The sequence below is a fragment of the Lonchura striata genome, chromosome 2 (assembly GCF_046129695.1).
Source record: "Lonchura striata isolate bLonStr1 chromosome 2, bLonStr1.mat, whole genome shotgun sequence".
Classification (NCBI taxonomy): domain Eukaryota; kingdom Metazoa; phylum Chordata; class Aves; order Passeriformes; family Estrildidae; genus Lonchura; species Lonchura striata.
The window spans coordinates 13,075,692-13,096,020 of NC_134604.1; the positions used below are offsets into that span (position 1 = coordinate 13,075,692).

At 35.5% G+C, this 20,329-nt stretch overlaps 1 protein-coding gene across 3 annotated transcripts in view; it reads left to right on the forward strand.

Annotated features, from left to right (window-relative positions):
* The window catches only part of CADM2 (cell adhesion molecule 2), a 590,742-nt gene that overhangs the window by 291,592 nt on the left and 278,821 nt on the right, over nt 1-20,329 (forward strand). The window lies entirely within an intron of this gene.

Consider the following 20,329-nt stretch of genomic DNA (forward strand, 5'->3'; position numbering starts at 1 on the left):
TTCTTACCTTATTAAAATCTTTGGAAATGTCACCTGCCATTCAATCTACACGCCACTTATGACAAAACAACAAATCTGACAAAGAAGTGAAGCATTAAATTTCTCCTAATCATGAGACAGACATGGCAGGTCTCAATTTATGCACACAAACATTGCTGAGTGTGCTGAAAATATAGAGATATTTAGCTCCCTTTAAAAAACTGATTAGAATAAAACCTTTGCTTTTAAATCTGTAACTGATTTTTTTTTTTTTTTTTTTTTTTTTCTGTCTTGTGGAAAATAAACACAGGGTTCTATAAATTTTCTGGTGAGACTGTGAACTAGATTTGAGGGTTTTTGAGATAAAGCAAAATATAAATGAACGACTGAATATCTGGAAAACTGGGGAGGGGATTGTTTGGCTTGGAGTTTTTTTAGTTGATGCTTTATTGTCACCTTTTAGAAGTTTTGTGTCTGAAGTTTGATGTCTACAAAGAAGAAATAAATTCCTCTGTGCATTTATTACCTAGTAAAATACTCTATCCTTGTGTCTTTCCTGGGGTAGACAGTGGGTAGCCTGTCAGTTCCATTATTGCAAGAAGGCTTAGCCCAGCAGTCATTAGCTATCCTTCATGCTTGCTATAGAATTCACTTTAAAATTGCTTGAATTCAGCATCTTCTCTGTAAAAAAACATATATTTGTTAGTCCAGTATTTAGAGCTTTAACATCTATATTCAGTTTACCATACTGGTATAAGACAGGGCAGAGTAACTACTCCAAATCTTTATTACTATGGCATAAATTATTACAGTATTTCTTGGAATTTTGTGAAATGTAATGACTTTTAATGCTTTCAAATTAGTTTGCTTTCTTCTAATGCAAGTGATGCACAATTCTAGTGTGATAATAATATTGTTGTGATGGGCGCTTTACTCCACTGGAGGCTTGTGGTGCTAAACCTCACTGCATTCTGTTCAAGACATTTGCATCACCAAATGTTTCCTGAGACTGGCAAAACCCAACATGAACTTGCATTTAAGCTTCATACATGCATATAGAGATTTCTAACCACATATAAAATACACCTGATGACGGAAAGAATCTCAGAGTTTTTGAGAAAGTGATTCTAGGTTTGAGTGTTCTATGCAGTATTTTCTTTCTTGAACAACTAACTTATATCACTGAAAATATGAGAAGTTAAAATGACCTTGAGTAGAAGATATGCAATGTTTCCTTAGTTAAATATGCATTTGAAAAAGTTTACTTCAAAAACTACTCCATGTGAAAGTAATGTCTACCTACATTAATAGTTTTATTATTAATGGCTTTGGACTATATTATATCACTTAATTGGTGTTTATAAATAGCTTCCTTCCCTGTGGTTATGAAATATAACATTTACCAAACTTCTTCTTTGATGGAATTTACATATGGCACATCATGATGATTAAAAGCCAGCCGTCTATTCACAGCATGGCAAGAAATAGGATTTGATTTATCTTTGTTGCTCGCCTACCACTTGCTGTGACTGTACTTTTGAAATTTTAATATTCTCATTTCTCAAAAGGAGCTTGTTATGTAAAGTATTATGTAAATATCTTTTATGCTTTGTTTTTGCCTTTCTGTGTAAAAAACTAGAAATTTTAATGTGATGAGCAAACAAAGCATGAAGGTGGGAATGAAGTCTCAGCCAAAGAGATTTTGTGTCAAAAGAGGCAGATTTATTTATAGCTTGAAATCTAAAATAATTTAAGTACAGTGTAATGTGAGCAGCATTTTGAATCCCTTTCATATGAACTATTGCTTAATAATCAGCTGAAATGTATCACTTCCAGATTCCCAATACTTTTATAGGTTAGTACAGGTACAGTGTGGTTTTCCAAGACAAACAAGGGAGTACAAACCTGTTGTGTGTGAGCTGACAGATCCCTTTTCCTGCCCTCCTTCCTCCTGCTCCCCTCTCACCAGTGACTCCCCAGTGGCAAATAAGTGAGGTCCAGAGCTCAGGCTGGTCAGGCAGTGATGGGATGCACTTTATGGGATGGAGATGCAGCAGCTCCATCTGCATCTGCCACAGCAAAGCACCTTTAAAAGAGTAGGGATTGTGAATTCCTCTTGCATCTGCTCAGATTTTAACACTCCCCCTTTTAATGTTGGCCTTTCCAACACAAGAGATTTGATCAAGGTGTTCTTCAAAATTCAGTGCCACGCTGGGAAAGTCTAGTATAAACCTGTTGTCTGTCACCTCCTAATTCTTTTTAAGCAATTAAGCACCAGCTGGTTCTCTGAGGTTACACCAGGATTTTTGCTTTGATTTTTCTCCATATTTGAGCTCAGTCCTTTTTTTCTGTTGCTCGGTTCAGCAAGGGAGCAAAAACGACTTTGACTCTCCTTTCCCCTTCTTGTGAGGCAGCCTGTGCCTACTAAACATCTGCTCCATAGAAAAATTAAAATAAGGATGAATTAAATGTACTTAGTACTATGGTTTAGAAAACTGAATACAGAACTAGGTATCCAATTCAAATAGAATATTGTCTAAAACTGCACACAAGACAGAGAATTAACCAATGCCTGTACCAAAGATTTGGAACAGGAGGTGCACAGTGGGTGGTTCATATCAAATGCAACCCACAGATAGATTGGGATGATTTTTTTTTTTTTTTTTTTTGTAATGGATGGGGTTTTTTTCTGGGTTGTGAGGGTTTTGTTGGTTTTTTGTTTGTTTGTTTGGGTTTTATTTTTGTTGGTTTGGTTAGAGTATTTTTTTTTGTTTATTAGAGAACCTCCTAAAAACTTTCAAGTTATTTAATGTGCCAATAAAAAAATAATAACTACACCAAGGGCAAATTAAAACATACACATACATACATACATACATACATATATATTATATATATATATATATTATATATATATATATATATATATATATATATAATATAGACACATATATATATAGTTCTGACAGTTTGAACTGGTAAAGGTGAAGAAATGCTGTCCCCTGTAGAAAACAGATCTATTCTTATGCATCATTAGAAAACAATAGGAAGCAATCATAGCCCTCTCCTAATTTTTAGTAGAATATTTCATATACTTGCCAGGGTTTTTTTTGCCAGTTTTTAGAAATTAGTATGGCAGAATGAGTAATTATCAGTTCTAAAAATAGCAGATAAAATCATCCCCAAAGTGGAGCCCTGCTGGGGCTGTAAAGCTGGTTAGATGGGGTTTGTCTTGGAAGGCTCTCAGGCCCTGTCTCATGAGATGTTGTGCATCCTTAAATCCTGTTGGATCTGAATGGTAAAAGGGATTAAATGTTCTGCAAGGCAGAGTAAATTACTTCCTGTGTCAGGAAGAATAAACATATAAAAGTAGTGCAAAATGTGTTTTTCTTGCTCTGTGCATTGTTATAAATGCTGTTTGTTGTGATAAACAATATATACAAATAGATTGTAACCACATTACCTTGACTGAAACTTGTTTGCTAACTATAGAAGAAAAAAAAAAATGAGGATTAGGTAAGACTCCTTAGGATTTAGTTTACAAACTGTAAACTGTAGCAAATCTCCATTTTAATAATTCTTGAAGAAAGCATGACACTCAAGAATTTCAAATTCAGAAGTTTCTCACTTGCTAGCTGGGTTAGCAGTAATAAATTCATGCTGTTTCCAAAGAAGTAAAAATATTAAGCAACAGGCTGCTCTGTCTTGAATACTAAAGGCTTCCAATCTCTAACATGGTAATTTCAGACACTTCAGATTTTTTTTTTTTTGTTATATATGTTCAATTAAACAATTGTAGAGAAGACTGTAATTAAGCAAGAACCTATGAGCTGAATTATTTACTTATTAAGATAGTAAACAGATTGTCATTTATTGTCTTCCACACACACTTTCAAATCATGGTAAAAACTTTCAAGGTGTTGGGTGTGTAATGGTAAATTATAAGACACTTAAATAATTTTCTGTGTCCAAAGAATATGCTGTAATGGAAATAAAACAGTATAAATGACCTATAGTTGATCTTTTGTAGCCTTTAAAGAGTATTGTAACAAATTAGAAAAGCCTTTCTTTTGTCTCTATTGTAGTCTTATAAGATGACTGTTAAGATGCTGAACTGGAAATCATTCAATTTCTGTGCAGGCATTTCAAAAGCTGTTATACAACCCTAACATTTAAGCTGGTATAAATATCTTTTTATTCCAATCATGCATTCATTTTTTGTTGAAACATAAAAAATGAGCTTATCTTCTTCTTGCAGAACAGAATAATTTGTATTTACCATTACTGAGGAGGGCTGTAATTATACTTGTTCAGATTAAGACACTGATGAAAAATGAAGGACCTTTTCATTGCCCATGCCAGGTAGGGCACAGACTGCACGAGTGTGCTCACGGTGTTCCACTGCTGATCTCAGACATGCCCTGTTCCAAGAGAGGATTTCTTCTTCCTACAGAAGAAAAAATAGGTGCTGCAGCCTGTCTGATAATTCTGTGTACATGGGAAACAATGAAGTGTCCATGGTCTCACAGCAGCAGGAATAGTAACAAACAGATGGCTTTAGTTTACCCCTGCAGTGGCTACCCCAGGAGCACAAGTGAGTTATATTTTGCCTTGTTTTCATAAATCTGTTTCAATGCATTTATTCAAGATGTGAGTGGACTCAGAACGGCAGCAACAAGAAGCGTATAAACAAAAAAAACAAACAAAAAAAAAAAAAAACCACAAATACAAACAAAAAAACAACCAAAGGACAACCCTCAGACCTATTATTTCTCATTGTGGATTGTTAAATGATTGTAAAGATGTGAACAGTGCTTCTGAGGACATCTGTGCAGTGCTACTAAAATAAGAATATTGCCTGGCTTAGTCATGGTCTGGATTCATGGTAGCCATTAGCTATCCTGACACTTGAATGTATCCCTTGGGTGTAATGAGGAGTTTTTATATTTCATTGCTTTGCTTTGGGATTGAAGCATTGAGTTCTCTGACCTTACAGACACTTGGTTCAATCTGAGATGTTTAGCTAAAATGAAAATGGTTTACCTATGGCTCAGCTTACAGGCAAATGCATGAAGAGAGTTTAGAACTGTCTAAAAGGTAGGGAGAGGAAGGAGGAAAAATACTTCCCCTGCTCTTGGAAGCATGTGAGACACAGGTAGTGTCTAGCAGTCGTTTCTAATTCAAGAGTATCTCTGGCAATTTGTTGCAAGAGCTTTGCATTGCAGTCTCAATAGTCATATGTGTTAAATGGTGACACTTCCTACCTTCTGCTGTGCTCTGAAGGGACATTTGCCATCCCCTTTCTCTCTGGGGCCCTGACAGGTTCTGGCAGGAATGGAGGGAAGAGTGGGTTGCACTGAGTCACCAGCATTCTGTGCCCTTTACTAGAACAAGTTTATTATAAATGCTTTATTTCCCCCTCCCGCTGGAGTTCATTTGAGGCTGATATAACTTCTTGCTGCAACATCTTATCCCTTTTTGCACACCTACATGGTATGTTTTACAAACATTGTATTTTTATTCATATTTTTTTTGATGATCCAGATCTCAAGATTGCATCAGTTAGTGACAAGTAATTGGTTACCAAATAATTTTTCTACAGTCCTGGGTGTTCTTTGAGACCCTTTGCTCTCATCTCATGATTTTGCTCCTCTATCTGCATTTTCGTGCTAGATTCATAAATAGCTTGCTAGATGAGAACTAACAACTAACTACTATTTTGCATTACTGCTAAAATTATTTTAGGGTATCAATAACAGTGGGCTTTACACCCGACCACTGTACAAAGCTAAACCAAATCAAATCAAGTGGGAGTTACCTGATAATGAGAGGATTGCTGTCACTGTTTATTATAATAAAATAATGCTCTTAGGTGAGCCTAAAACAAGCCTAGACAAAAGCTATTATATCCTTGCAAATTCACCCAGGAGTGGTGACAACTTTACTTGGTTAGAGACCTGCACAGCAGCTTCATGACTTGAAGCCAATGTTGCCATTCAGTACTGCTATTCACATTATTTCATCATGAACTCACATAATTATGTGAGTCTTTCCTTCTCTCTCTAAGTTTTGGTGTTGCTTTTCTATATTTGGAATTTCAGATGTTATTAGGTTAGTTCCCATCCTATTCTGAAAACACTAGATAGCAAGTAAACCTAGGAATATGTCTGCTGTGCCCTAAATATTTTTGGGGTTTGTTTAGTTTTGTTTTACTTCAAATTGATATATTACAAGCTAAATCAAGGCAGTAAAACCTTGAAAAGTTAGTCCCTCCATGGAATCTCAAAGAAATAATAATGAGGTTGCCTTTATTTCAGTTGCCTCAAGCTGTCAGCTGTGCTACAGCCCTTCTCCTTTTTCCCCCCAAACAGGCCAAAAACTCCCCCTGTGGAAATTTTTTTAACATGTTTGTAAAAAAATACCCTGACAAAAATCCTATCCTCAGCCTTAACTAACACAGAGTTTAAGTTGCCTAATTGTATCACATCTCAGGACATGGTTCAGTAAAACTCAGCATCTGGAAGAAATAAAAGGGCAAAGGCAAAATCATTTTAAAAAACCCACCTTAACTTTAATCCTGTATCTCTTGAAGTTTATAGGACATACCTGTGAGCAATCAGCCTTGTGTGTGTGAGGGATTCCAGTCCAGCATTCCAGAGGGGAATGACAGCAGCTTGGAAAATCAGGATGAGATAGGGAACACATGAGAGGATGGTGCTTGTAGGGCAACAGCAAAAAGCTGTGTGCCCCTAAGAGAGGTTCATTAGCTCTTTTTCAGATCTGTTTTGTGTGTGTTGGGCCAGGGGCTGAGCTTGTTGTCATCTTCAGAGCTTTCTAGTAATTAATCTGTGCGTTCTGGAGGTGTAATGCTTGGTAAGTGAAATTATAGATTTACATGCATTATGTGCTTATGGGCAAAGAAAATCTAGATTGGAAAATATATTTTCTGTGGAGTGGGCTGGAAATGAAAGATGACTGAGGAAGGAGTTGTAACAGAGAATTAAACCTTATTGTTTACTTTTTATGGTTTACTCTGGGTGCTGAATGATGATTTCTTGGTTGTTTAGGAAATAGGTAAATCAGGAAAATCTTTTCAGATTAAAGTACAACTATTACAACTTGCTGGTATAGAGTATTGTGGATGGTCAAAATCTGACTGTATTGGAAAAAAAAAAAAAAAACAATTAAGGGAAAGGAAACCCAAACAACTCACCAGGTGTTTCTTGACAGAGAAAACTTTCCTTTTTTTCTGGGGAAACCTTAGATCTCAGACTGTGTGAAAGCTACTAAAAACTAAGATATTCTTACAGTCCTCCCCTGGTTGTTACTTGCAGGTGTCAAAGACTGGCAGCTCCTTGTTCATGTGGGGAAAGCTGAGTTGCAGCCAGCTGCTCTGAAGGGAGCCTGGGTATCTGTCCAGCAAGGAGAGGAAAATGTAGACCTTAATATTCCCCACTCTTTATTTTTTAATCTTTATTTATCCTCTCTTCCAAGATTTATTCTTTATTCCTTGGCCCCTAGTCCCTCTCCATAGAAACCATGTTCACCTGTGTCTTATTTCAGCTTTCTGAGTACCCTTCCTTTTTTGCCTGGCTGTGTCCAAGTCCTAATTCATAACTGGATAAATTAGAACAATGTCGTTGCAAATAACCTAATGAAAATTAGCTGTGGTATGTTTCAAAGAAACTGTGTGGACCCCTTACTTTAAGAGGGGAAAAAAAAACCAAAACTGTAAAACATTTGTGAAGTAGGGCCAGCATTTTCTCCCAAAACCAAGAAGTCTTTTATCAAGACTTACAGAATATTTTCACAGGGGCTGAAATCTGTACAAGCAGGTTTTCAATCTTTGGCACCTATTGCAAGATTTATGAAGTAGGTTTCCATTTCATTTTAGAAATGACTGCCAAAGGTAAGGCTTGGGTAGAAACATTTATTTTTTCTGAAGTAAGCTGGGACCCATCAATGTGTGTGGGTGAAGCAATTTATACTATTAAACTTTTATGCAACAGCATTGAAAGTGGAAGGATTTTGAGGCACACTTTTTTTTTTTTTATTCTGCCATAGGCCTCCTTCTGTTGGTAATGAGCTGAATCTATCTGCTGCAATCAATGAACTTGTTAAAGAATAATTATCCACATCTGTGTTAATGTACTTTGAGTTACTTGTGTGTTTGTTATAGGTGCCACAGCATTGATGTCTGCTATATTAAACACAGTAAAATTAAAAGCATGAACTCGCCTTTATTAATAGACAGCATTTTAAATGTATTTGGATTTTCCTGACATCAGGAGAGCAGAAAAATCCTCCAATACAGTGATAAAGTAACAAGGCATCATTACAGTGTATTTGAGTGCTGACAGTTATTGTTTAGACAATTATTATTAGAGGACTATATTATATAATGTAGGAGTTAACTTGTCAATTGCACATACAGCACATTACTTTTGCTTATTACTTATACCAAAAATAAAGACAGAAGGAGCAGTAAATGTCAAGTTAGGAATTTTTTTGCAAATATAAATTGGTTTATATTTGGAGATATATGAAGAGATTTTGTGTGCTCAGCTTAGGCACAAAGCTAGTCTGCTTAACCCACTTCTGCAGATGATGTATGTGGGCTATCAAATGATTGGCTCTAAGTGAAAATACTAATCCATCAAATTAAAGGCCTAATTTTCTAAACAATAAACTTTTTTTATCTCCCCTTGCTGGCTGTCATTCACAGAACTCACAGACAGGCATAGCTGCTTGCAGAGGCTGTGTGAAAAAAGGGAGAGGAAGGGCTCTACTGCCTGTATGGGTTTGCAAAGTGATTCTTCAGTGTTTGGACTTCATGCAAAGCTCATAACAACCCAAGGTTTATAAATGTTGAAATGTCGAAGCTGTTGAAAAGTTTGTATCTAGCTTGTCAAGTAACTCCTGTTTGCAAATCCAGGGTTTAATTTAAAGTGCTGGTTTAAGGTATATGTAAATTGCGGAAAGCACCTTTTCCAAATCAAGAATGGGAACAGATCTTGTAGTATATACTTGATTACCAGTCTTAGAAGTTTGAACCTGAAGCTGAGTAGAAATTGCTGTGATATTTCTGATATCCTGGAGCTTGTAGGTTCTGTTCTCTCATGCTGAGTGAGGCAGGCTGTCAAGCCCTTCAAAGCAATTTCTTTGCATAGCTTTTATTATTGTTATTGATTTGTTTTTTTATTTTGGGCTCCTTTTTTGCAAAGATAGAGCTCTAAGAGCATCTCATGGTGTTTCAGGCAAAGTCACTGAGGGTGCTAAGTGTGTCTTTGTTGGCTATGATAGTTAAGCATAATCTTTAATGATGGGGTTAATATGTTGTCATGCCTTTTTCTTGTAGCTCACACTTAGATTTAAATTACTTTTTTTTTTTTTTTAGTAAGTCATGTCTATTGACAAAGATAGTTTTGAGTAATGGCTATGATATCCTTTATATGGAAGGCACAAATGTTATTTGGAATCAAGGTATCTGCTACCTGCTGGCTTACACTATCCTCAAAAATTTTGTGGAGATGAGTATGATGCCTAAGAATGTCTTGATGAGCAGAATTGTTTACCAGTGGAACTACAATTTGGCTGAAATAGGAGTTTCTTCTCAACCTAACAAAAAAAGAAAATGTTGGGCTTGATGCTTGAGCCACTGCTTCTGTTTGGACATGTCTGGTCCCCCAGAGCTCTCTCATTGCTGCTGTGCTCAGCAGCTGAGTTGGACTGGGCCAGTTTTGCCTCATTTCTGCAGCCTCTGCCTCCAGGATTTTGTGGCCTCATTGCAGCTTACACATCTTGGTCTAATTTCACACGTGAGCACATCATCTCTACTTCTCTACATCCCTTCCTTTTTTTTCTCTTCTCTCTCCTAACTACTTATGACTACAGCAAATTTGAACAAAACTTAAGATGATAAATTCCACTAAAGGGATTTCTAATGAGTATTAATTTCCACTATCTTCTAATCATAGCCGAGTATAAGAAAAATGACTTTTTGTGTCATCATCTGTGCAAATATGTAGATACTGCTTGTCCTTCCTGTTCTTGCTCCCTTAATTCTGAATTCCCTGGGTTTATTTATGACCATGTGCTCTGTGCTGCTGTTACAACACACCCTAGGCCCTTCAAGGGATCAACCAGTGTTTGTACATCTGTTGGCACAATCAGGACATAGACCTGATCAGAACTGTGTGCACTGGCAGGATGTCATCTGGTAGGCAGTTTGTTTTAGGCCATTTTTCTCAGCAAGATATTGAGTGAATAAGTAAGTCAATTATTTTTGTTTCCCTCGATGAATTTTTCAGCTTTTCGACTCTTTGACTGTATGAAGGAAAAATGGAGGGGATAAAGCCATGCTGATATGGAATGTGTCTTGCACTCTGAGATTTTGATAGTATTGTACACAGAAGAGTATTTTAATAAATCCAATCTCAGCTGGATTGCATGGTGGGTGATGAAAAAAAAAACAAAAACAAACAGAAAACTGCACAAACATTCAACATGCTTGTTATATTGAAGAATTTCAAGGTGTATTAAAACAGAATTTAGCATTTACTTTTATTAGGCATCAACTAAAACTTATAGTGTTAAATGTTAAAAAATGTAAGTTTTCTATAACTTAAAATTATTTTTTAAATAAAAACCTAAGGCCTAGGCTCATTGAGATGACTAATGGCTTGACCAATTGTTTTTATCAGCTCAGTAATTATTTTTCCTCTCTGATTATCTCAACTTATCTTCTACACTTTGGTGCCCAGCATCAAAATTGTGCAACTCCAGATATGACTGATAGGAGCTGAAAATTGGTTTCAATGAATTTCCTCGATTTAAGGACACTGGTGTTTTGTCTGACAACACAGGAACATAAATTGACAGATGTAATTTCAACTAATGCCCATTCAGCTGCTGAACAATGAAATCCTGCAGAAAGTTAGTCACTTCTTTTTTTTTCCCCCCAACTGGCTTTGCTTACAGCATTGAGTATTATGAAAGTGGAATATCATTCTCCAACTCTAATTCAGCAGAATTACAGCATAAAGCAAGTCTCTGTTAGATTGAAAAGTTAAGTTACCAGCTAAAATCATTATTTGGAAAGGCAGCAGACCTCTGAAGTTCTAGCAAGGCTCATATCTACTTAAATGGTTTGGGTGTTGGTTTTTTTGAATGGTCAGTTGGTTTTTGTGCTTGGGGTTTTTGTGGGGGGTTGTTTTGGTGTTTTTTTTGTTTTTGTTTTTTTTTTTGTGGAAGTTTTTTTTTTCCTGTTGATTAGGTTTGTTTGTGTTTTTTTTTTTTAATATTTGGTTTTTCATTTTCTGTAGCTTTTTCCGCCTGGGATATCAGGACAGAGACAGACCACCTGAATCTTATTTTTCTTGTATATTCTGTGCTAAGGCTTTGTCTGTAATTAACAGGTAGATCTACACACCTTTTCAGAATACACTTGCTATTGAACATAAATATGAATATTGCATTGTAGATATGTCCAGAATGCAAAAAATGCAAATGACACTTAATGCAATGAACATAGATCATGCTGATATAGTCCCTCATATTTTATTAAAATCTTAGACAAATGGACTTAATGAGTACTTCTTTTAAAATGATCAAAGTGTGCACTATTAAGACCAGGAAATTCTGCTAGAGAACTCAATACTAAATTGGCTTTCATCAAAACGGTGCAAAAAAGGAAAATCAATTATAGCAATCATATTATCTTTCAAGTATGTCCAATAAAGTCAGTTAATGGATATAATTTATTCTTTATGGAATTACTCTTTAAATGTACTGGAAGGCCTTAAACACAGGAAACACTAAGGCAATTAAGTGTTATCTTTTATAAGCATATTTTTTTTTGTTTTAACTTTCACTTTTTATGAAATTCTCAATTTATGAATGCATAAACAGCCTAAACTGGATTTAAGAGTTCTACCAAAGTAAGTTTTTCTTCAAACAAAACAAAAAAAAATCCACACAATCTGTAGTTACCACTTCCTTTGCTTGATTAAATATCCTTAATTATTATATATTGCCTGAAGTAATAGATTTTGACAATTTTTCCCACTTGCACTCTTTTTAGTCTTCCTAATTTTTTCCTGAAATAATGCAGTAGAAGTGTATTTATCCAAGTATGTCAACCAGTAAATTATTTAAATATTTTGCAGTTTTTTCCCCTTTCTCTACCTGATGCTTCTTTTTCCAGGTAAATTGGGAGTAAAGTGAAATTAGGCACCCTCTTGTACCAATCATGTTCATATTGGAAGCTAGGAAGTAGATGAGAACTCTACCTACTCTCTGCTTTTTTTCTTCTTTTTTTTTTTTTTTTTTTGGAAGGTGTTCATTCAAACTCATTCTTTGCTTACCCCACTTGAAATATTTTCTAGAAAAACAGTTGTGTTAGGAAGTGTGCAAAATTGAGATGTAATGTGAAGTGACAGCTCTTGGAATGTGAGGTTCTGTTTTGTGAACAATAAGGTCAGATATTTGAAAGACAAAGCTTCAGCAGCAAAAAAAAAAATTGAAAACAGGGTAGGGGATATGAGCAATAGAACCTGGGAAATGAAACAAGCTCATCAGGCTGTAAGCAGGAGTACAATGATGCCATGTCCACTTTAACATTCTGGTTTTATGTTCATGCTTAAAAACATATATATTCATAATTATAAACAGGTAATAATAAATGTTTTCCAGCAGTGAAATCCAAACATAATGAAAATATTTCTTTTTATTATTATTATTTTATATTCTGTTGTCAATATATGTTTCACATGGTCCCTTATGCAAAAGGTAAAATGGCAAACACACGTAGCAGGAATGCATTAGTTTATTTTTTTCATTCTTCTGCTGGAATGTATCACTGCTTCTGCTCAGTTCCTGTGAGCTCTGCAGTTCACAGAGTGGCCTTGATACCGGTTCATGCACACAAGTCTGCCTGGAGATTTACAAATCAAGATAGGCATTGACATTTCCAGCCTTAGAAAATTACTGCTCTGTGTCCATGTGAATAAATTTTGAACTACTTTCCAAGAACAAACTTAGTCCAATGAAGCAAGGTTTTATTCATGAATACACTTCATCACTGCTCAAGAAATATGCCTAATATAGGAAATATGCCTACTGAAATATGGGCTATTTGGTTGATATTTCAGCTTTTTTAGCCTCATGTAGTTCTGTAATGTGCTACTGACTGCACAAATCATGTGAACCTCATGGGGCAGGAAGAAAAAAAGTTCTGGTAAATAAGTGTGGGTTGTTTGTTGTTTTTTTTTTTTTTTTTTAGCAAAGTATTTTTTAAATTCTCTCTCCGTGTTCTGCAATATAGATTAATTGTTGAATACATTTATGTTACCTTTCCAGACTGTTAAGCAACAAGAATGTATAGCAACAAAAAAATCCTTTAAGAGAAGTTGGTAATCTCCCCCATACTTTGGTTTTGCTTCCCAGTAGAGATTTACTTGCACATTGTCCTAGAATTAAATGCAATTATAAGAGTTTAAAAATTAAGGATATATAGTCTCAGTTATAGCTTTTGTGTGTTGTTTTGTGTGGGTTTTTTTTGTTACTTATTTTTTGATTTTTTTTTTTTTAACTTTTAGAGGTCCATGGTTTATATGAGCATTTCTGGAGAAAGCAAAGCAAAACATAAAATATACGACTGGATAAAGAAGAATTGTTCTTCTGTTTCAGTAGGCCTAGTATTCTGAATAAGGCCTTAATTTTTAGTATTTGCAGTAAAATATACAATTAAACTGAAAGATGTTTACAGTGCCTCATGTAATGTACAGATGGCATCTTTACCCCAGTCCGTATCTTTGTCCTTTCAAGGATATCCCTCTAGGTACATTGCCTTCATAGAAACCAATTCATTTTTGGAGAGAGGTGGTCTTTAAAATTTAATTTTAATCAAAATGAATTGCATCTCTTGAGTACAAAATGTTTGTCAGAAACTGATTTTATTAATTTTCCATTCTTTTTAATTTTTTTTTTTTTAATTTTCTAGCCAGGCCTGTTTGTGAAGGCCAAGTAAACAATTGCTAACTGTGCATGATATATAAGAGTTGGATAGAATTACCATTCCTGCCTTGGCTGTGGAGTGTTTTGGCCCTAATCTTCCCATGGATTCCAAATAGATGGAAAGCTATTTCCCCACAGTAGAAAATGAGCCTGGAGGAAAGTGAGGTCGAGTTACTCACAGTTCATTTCTGTGTCATGGTTTGTTTTTTGGATTTTCTTCTTTGCATATGTGGCTTGGCAAAGTTGGGCTTGCTTTCTTTCTCTTTTATTATCCTGTGATGATGTGGCAATAGATTTTAATGGTTTAAGACTCTAATATCCTCAGGTTGCTCTCAACTGTTTTTAGCAGGATGCAGGTCTGTAAATTTGACTTCAATTAAGTGAGGAAATAGGATTCAACAGGATGAGCAGGTAAACTCTCTATTTAATAGACAAATATTTAGTAGCTAAATCTATTTCATCCAGAGAAGAAATAAGTTTTGAGCTGTATTATGGTCTACCACTGGTTGAAATGACAGAGAAGACCAAAAGTTGATGAATTTCTAAAAGGGATTAAATCTTGCCTGTAATATTTTGAGTTCATGTCTGCACAAGGTGCAAGGACACAATGGCAAAAAGTCTATGAGCATCACAGACTTGTGGGACTGGGAGAGTTGGTATCAATGAGTGATAAAATGACAAACAAGAGAAATGTTTGCCAAGGAAGGATCAGCAGACTTACAATGCTGATGTCTGGGGAAAAACCTTATACCCCCAGTAAAGGACCAAAAACCATATGTGGAAGGAAATACTAAGGGTGGAATTATCCAAGCTATCACCATAAGGAAGTAGGGTCAAATAAGTGGTGAAATTAGTATTTTTTTATAAGCATTTTTTTTTCAGTTTCTGCTGCTGTCTTCAACAATTCAGTTTTATTCACTGAACTCTTTCCATTTCTGAAAATGTCACTGGTGAAGAAAATGAAGTTGCTCCCGGACACTTTCTTGATACCGAATGCATCTGTAATAATCAGTGTACTCTTAGAAAAGGGTTTAGCTTGTAGCTTCTGTTTTCTGGAACAGTATTCTCTGACCTTGTTGGAGGTGCAGTTGCTGCTGCTGTAGGAATAGGCCCTGTACACTATATATTCTTTTGTCCTTCTAAATAATTTAATTTTTCATTAAGTAGAGTTTGTTAAATCAATTCAGCTTTTTTATGTGAATGACAATAAAATCCTATTGGAAGAAAATTAGCCTCTTTTTGCTGAAAGAAATTAGGGTGGCAGGAGATTAAATAATAAATCCACAAACTCTATGTGAATGCTTATGTTTCTGCATCATAACCATAGCACTGCAAAACTATTGAAAAATTGCTTTGCTGGAGAACAGGTTTCTCCCACTATGATTTTATGTATGTTATAGGAATATAGTTATGGAGATGTAAAGACACAAACCCCTCAGCCCAATCAGACAAACAGCACAAACAAATCTATTCAGCTTTTCTTCTTTTGGAACTGATCTGCTTTCAGTTCTTAAAGAGAATTGGCTTCAGATTGAAAGCAAACTGAGCATCAAAAGCTGTGGGCTGCTCTGGATCTCTTGAGGTTGATGTCCTTTACAGCTGGGATAAGTGGGAGAATTACAGTGGGCTTGGTATTTTTTTTTTTTTTTCTCTAGAGAATTAATGTACTAAAAATAAATTGCCCATGCCAGGAAATACAGAGAATCTGGGATGGGCTTTAGTAAAATTCTTGTGTCTGCTTTTATTTCTTTCCTTAATGCTGCTCAGAACTAATCCACAGCCTTGGCATAGATTCTTGCCTTTGTTATTGCTCTATGTTTCACATACTGAGATCATATTATAGGGCTGTGGTGCTTTTTTGTTGCTAGTACTTGTATGGTTTGGTTTTATGTTTGTTGGGGTTTTATTTTGTTTGGTTTTTTTTTTTTTTTTTTTTGTTTAAAATTATCAAATTATAGGATATGGCTTGTTTCTTTTCTTCTTAGTCAAAATTTGCACCAGGAAGCCTTTTACAATATAAAGCTTTGCACATTTAGTGTTTGTACCATGTATGTTATGTGTGGTTGGTTTAGCATTTGGCATATTATATTGAAAAATTGTTTTGGAGGGAAGAAAATCACGCAGAAATGCACATCAAAAAAAGGGCTGGAGTTTCAGGCCATGTGGCTGCAGAACATGTCAGTACAGTAGGCATTTGTATATTTATAATGTTTGGGTTTTCAGCATTGACTATTTAATTGAATTTTTTTTGAACGTACTATTATTTTAACATATTATTTTGGCACTCAGGATGTTAGGCAGCAGAAGTGAGTTTTCTGTACATTGCAGCAAAGGCCAATGGTGCCTCTCTTCTCCTGCTATCCCCCTGCAGTCTTCCTGCACAGCAGCTCTGGGATCACCCTAATACAAAAAGGGATTAGGACCTGCTGCTGCTTCTCTTTCTTGACAGCCTTGAAGTAACAATTAGTTTATCCAAAAGAAAAAAAAAATCCCTTCTGAGAACTGTGAACTGTGCTGATTTTGTACTCAAAGTAGCTCTGACTTGCTTAAAGAAGGAGGAAGCAGTGGTCCTGGATGGAAGGAGGGTGGAGGGAAAGATGAAATGTGGTGGATCTGCGCCTTTCCTGAGGCCATGCAGCTGGAGATCAAGTGTCCATTCCCTGGTAGGATCCTGTTCACTGGTCTAAAGAATTATTTTTGGTCTCTGGTAAAATGTAAAGACTCCCATCAGAGTCCTGTTTCTCATTACGTTTTCCCCAACTTTCTACCAAAAAAAAAGTAGCAAATTCAGAATCTTCTTCTGGGAAAAAAAAAGAAAAAAAAAAAAAAAAAAAAACAGATTTCATATTGTCTGTGCCACCCATCAATCCCATCAATTGTGTCTCTTCATTATTGGTCCATAGGATATTCTAAGTTGAATTCTATTTTATCATTCCTGTTCATCTTCTCATTTCTCCATCCACAATTGGCTTACAGTTTTATTTGCAAGCAAAGACAGAGACTGAGGCTTTGTCAATTTGTAATCACTTAGAAAATGTGAGTACAGCAGAGGAAAAATCCTGATGTTTTTTCCAAGGCTTCATAAAATTACACAACTGAGTGTAGATGTTTTAATATCTTGAACAGGTCTGTGGTGGTGACCTGAGAGAATGCTGTGGTGTTCTGGGTGTGCTTTAAGCTGTAACACTTAAGGCAGTTTTCATTATTGACAAACAAAAATGGTTATTTCTGTCCTTGAAAATCGAATGTCAGCTATAAATTAAAAAGAACCCCTTCTAGGGAAGGCCTTCTGTCTGCAACACTTTGTCTACAGCCCAGAATTTGAAATAATAGGGCCATAGTTTGGGAGAGACTGAAAATATGAAAAGTAATGCTGTATATACAGAACAAATGGAGTTTTTGGGGTTCTGTCTCCCTTGTTTGTGTAGTGCCAGTATGTTTCAGTATCTTGAAAAATTTTCCTTTGAGAGTATGAAAACAGAAGCACAAAATACCTTCTGGGTGACTTGTTAAAGTCCTGTGATTCTTACAGTGCCTTCCTGTCATAAATGATAAATGTGTTCAGAGGAGTTGAGTAAAGATGCACCTTTAACAACCAGAGTTCTTCAAATTAAAAAAAAAAAAAAAAAACAAACAAAAAACCCAAACAAAACACTGCAGTAGTTTGCTGAAACCAAATCCTAACTTTTTACTTCTGAAATGTAGATGGATTCAAATACTTCCAGAGTGTGTGGACAGAAGCTACTGGGAGAAGGAACAAGCAGCTGCATGCTTACCTTCTGTTATCTCTGAAACTTTAGTTTGAGACACACAAAATACCTTGAAACACAGCTGGTTGAAGGAGGCATCTTTGTCTTGGCACGCTGTCACCTATCAGTTGGTTATCAGTGAAACCCTGCATACTGCTGTAGGTAAACATGTTTCAGTCAATAATTCCTGCAGATGAGGCAAAGAACACAATTCTGTGAATACCCATGCCTGTTCCTCTCCCAGGATCAATGTGTGATGACAGTCTAATGGGAATATGAAGTACAAGGGAGTGAAATATTGCAGAGAAAGAGGGTCTTTACTGCAGAGGGTACATAAACAAATTTTTGACATCTTGTGGAGCTGTTTGCATTTTGATCAATCTGTTTGGTCATTATTTGAAAGTTTCTTTGAATTTAAGAGTTTATGTAGAGATTTTTGGTTTTTTTTTTTTTTTTCTTTTTTTTTTTTTTCTTTTTTTTTTTTCAGTCATGCTTTACCAGGCAATCTGTCAGAGAATCACTATTTTTTTCCCCTCACAGTTGTGAATCAGCAAATGTGACCTTACCACAGGAATAAGTACTCTTATTACTAGAATCTCCTTTAAAGTTGTTCAGTTGTTTGCTACCTTTACTCTCAAATACAGTGGCCAAATGATTTATACACCATAAGGCTATTAGCTTGTTTCATCCTTCTGACTGGTTGTTACGAGCTTTTGGAGAGAGTAGTATTTAAGCCCTTGCTAAATTGAAGCAGTCAATGGAAAATATTTCTAGATGTGAGGGGTTAGATGTTTGTATCAGGAAGGCAAATCTAAGAAAAATCAACAAAGCAGAGTGAAGTTATTTTTTTTGTAGATGGAAAAATCATAGGCTCTCTGAGACAGTTATTTAAACCTGCCCAGCCCCTAGATTTTCTTTCTTTTTTTCCATAGTAAGTGTGAAAATGCAGATAATGAATTCTTTATTTAGCCATGTTTTCCAAAGAGGCTGCATGAGCTCAATCACTGGAAGAGGCAGTGTGCTTGTGATTTCTGTCAAGATGTTGCCTGAAACCTGTGGAATTTTAAATTATTCTTTGCTGGCTGAAATATTTCCTTCCTTTTCTTGACATGATAGTAACAAAGATCAAATTAGAGCTGGCAGTAACCATCTCTTCGTGTATCATATGAAAAAGCAAAATGCAGCTTTGTTTTTAATGAAGGCATGGTTGTCAACTCTGACATGTCTCTTCTGTGTTTGTCCATCTAATTGCAAATTTGTTTTTACTTTAGACTGTTGTAAAACACGTCTTTGGTCTGAGGCTTATACATGGTAAGAAAAGAGAATACCCTCTAGAGAACCTGCCCATAGGGAATTTTTTTACTAAATTTTACTTAATTCCTCTTCTATCTTCACATGCAAAACAAATTATAAAAGAATGTCAGTGGGGCAATTATAAAAAAATACAAATGAAAGTATCCATACGATCAATGAAAGATCAGTTAGCATTGCTCATGATATTTTATATATATGTATATAATGAGAATGTAACAAATACCAGTAACAGAGCATGGGGAGAAGAATTATTCAGATTTGCTTTCTTATTCTCTTAAATATAACTGATGCAATCAGTCTTATAATGTAGAGGTAGGATTTCGTGTGTATGTTTTCTTGATGATTGTTCACTCTTTCTGTCTTAGAGAGTATGAAAAATTAATATTTGATCACTTGCACTTCTTACCTAGGTCAGGTAGCTTGACCTTCTTAGTAACTTACTAGTGGCATGTGTGTTAGCAGTATACCAATTTTCACATAGTTATTTTGGTGTCATGATGGACACGGTTTGATTCAAGGCCACCTCAAGTACAAAAAAATCAGTCACGAACTGCAGACAATGAAATGTTTTTTCTGCTATTGTTTTTTATGGTTTGATTTTGTTGTTACTGGGAATTTTTTTGTTTGTTTGTTTTTGTTGGTTTTGTTGGTTTTTTTGGGGTTTTTTTTGGGTTTTTTTGGGTTTATTTTTGTTTTGTTTTGTTTTTTGTTTTTTGTTTGTTTTTTTTTTACAGTGATTCATTTCAGGAGCTTGTCTGGGCAACAGTTGTAATGGACCTTCCTGGAAGAAAAGGGAAGAATTTTTTTAGGTTGTAACTAGCATAAATAGGTAAAAGCAGTCATTTAGGTGAAGTTGAGGGGGCTGCGAGAATTTAAGATACATAACAGTTTCCAAAGCTTCCAAATGTACTTAAATAATTTGTTTTAATTCATTTGCTTTGATGCATATTGGTTCAAATTCCTTTTCATAGCTTGTCCTATGTTCTATTTAGCAATTAAATTGTACTGAATGCATCATGAGAAAAATGCCTGGACAGAAATAAAAGAAAATCCTGTTAATATAAGCAAAGGTGAATTTGTTGTATTAACAAGTTAATTTTGACCAATGTCCTGGTTTAATTTGGGGAAGTGGCTCTTCCTTTGGTGATCACCAAGCCTTGGTTTCCATTTTTCCAGTGCCATGTACTTGAAGAACTCCAATGGACAGGGCACGTGTTTTAAGTGAGAAGATGGAATTTGGAAAGCTTTTCTCCAGCACTGTGTAGGATAGG